Below are 2,315 nucleotides of genomic sequence, written 5' to 3'. Positions count from 1 at the left end.
TGTGTGTGTGTGTGTGAGTGTGTGTGTGTTCATCCATGAACTCACTATAAATTATTATCAAATAACCCAGAAGACCGTGGAGAAACCTGTTGATGTGCATGCAGAATTATGTTACTACCGTTCCATGGCACCTTGCAGATAACACTGAAATACTGGGCTGCTTTAATAGAGCCTAAAACCAGGCTATGCATGTTTTTCAGTGAGATTGTGATGTGCAACACCACAACAGAGATCAGCAGAAGCTTCATTTATTCCATGCTGCTGTTACCAAGTGAGACAAAGCCTCATCCCATAGAGAGTCTGGTAGGATCTGATGAAGGGCAATAAACTCAGGGTTGAAATCAAGCCTTTAGAAACAAAGAGAAAAATACAAAGTCAAGGAAAGCAAGAGCTGTCTTTTTCTTTTCTTCCTCTTTATTTTTTGAGAAGATCCACAAGAGAGACAACCCCTTCCTCAAACTAACAATGCACAAGAGAGACAATACATGACTTAAAAATCAGAAATGAAATGAGGGACATAACAATAGACACCGAGCAAATTCCAAAATCATTAGTTCTTACTCCCGAGGACTTTACACCAGAAAACTGGAATATTTATTCGATATTGTTGATTTTGTAGACAGATAACAATTACCAAAGTTAAATCCAGATCTGGGAAGGTATCTGAATAATACCCCTAAGAAAATAGATACACTCATTAAAGGTTGCATACATTATTTATTATATTGCTTTCTTTTTGCATGATTAAACCCCTTCAAGGACATTTAGCTGTGTTATAGAAAGTGTTACTTTGAAAACAAAAGGACAAAGAGAGAAATTGTGGAGTCACTGAGAGACACTTCTCAGACAGGATGAAGGAAAGACGGCTGAGAGATGCAAGCAGGGGCTGCAATGCTGCCCTTGAGAAGAAAATGTTTTTCTCACTTTACCTTACACTATGCTGTACTGTGTCCGTTTTTTGTGGAAGCGGCTCTCATGGTCTCTGGGTTATGACAAGGATATTGTGATACTAGGAAGAGGGGTGATTTGCTATACAGATATTTTAAGAAGAAGTCTTTGCTTAGTCTTACTTCTTTGCCTAGTCTTGCCTCGGTTGTTCCTGGTATCATGGGAATAACGATCTTATTATATCTCGCCAAAAGGGAAAGTGAGGTAATGCATATTCATGCCTGTATAAGGGTTAATAAGCTTGCAGCTGCATGCAGTTGCATCTGCCTTTGCTCTGCATCCCCTGTGTCCTGGTTATTTGTGACCGTACCTGGGCCCCCAACACACTAGATGTTGACAAGCATCACCCTTCTCAGTGTCAGGTTTATTTTCTTTCTTTTTTGAAATCTATGATGTGGAGGCGTATTACAGCAACAATATGAAATAGCAGGCTAGCATGTATGAAAATTGCTGTGTTTAAGCTAGGTGTGGGGACACGTCCTCAAAAGGAGCTGTTAAGATGGGAAAAAATAATGCATGTGTTGCTGGAATTGAGTTGCCTCAGCTGTGTTGCTCTGCCTGCTCAGTGTCCATTCATCCTCACTCTGTTTCTACAGAGGAACTCAAGGTTTGCCCCAGCCGCCAGTGAGCTGTGATATGGGCAGAGAAAGGCCAGGACACAGTGGTGATTTCCCACTCCTCGGTTATGCTGAATTTTCCACTACTGTACTTGTATACACAAGTCCAGTGTGGTCAGTTATTATAGATATTTGTCATTTCTTACAGAGGGCAACTATGATTGACTACACCCAATTCTATAAAAAACAATACTCAGGAAACCTGGCCCTTGGCAGCAATGAATCAAGAAATATCTAGGATGGTGGAGCATGAATTCTGCCAAGCAATGAACTCAGATAGGTGGGGTTGTGAGGAAGATGTATGGTTGGTTAGCCCAATAGATTCACGTTGTATCATCTTGATTTAATCTAAGGACAAAGAAGTGCAGTATCTCTGATGGCTTTCTTCTAACCCCTTGAAAGGTTCAGTGGGGTTTGACCTCAGTTCTTCATTCTTCTTGCTGGGGCAGCAACACTCAGGGAAGCTTGAGATTGCCATAGGCACAGTATTAGGCTAGAAATGCTGAGTAGGTGATACTAAGTTGTTCAGATGGTGATACCCATTTCATTTGTTCTTAACGTGGACCAAAGGAAAGACAGATCAAGATCCTTAGAATAAAAAGATCATTTCCAATTTTTTTCTACCTTTCCTGAATGGAAGACTGGTTGGTAGAGAATGTTAAAAATTCAAGAATTGGTAGATGATGCTTTGAATGAAGGGTGGGTTTCTGTGCTGGTTTTAGACAGGTTCTCAATTACCCCATCTTGTTC

Source organism: Rattus norvegicus, chromosome 19, assembly GCF_021556685.1.
Source record: "Rattus norvegicus strain SHRSP/BbbUtx chromosome 19, alternate assembly SHRSP_T2T, whole genome shotgun sequence".
In the NCBI taxonomy this organism is placed as follows: Eukaryota; Metazoa; Chordata; class Mammalia; order Rodentia; family Muridae; genus Rattus; species Rattus norvegicus.
The sequence above is the reverse complement of the archived record's forward strand: the minus strand, read 5'-3'. Positions refer to the sequence as shown.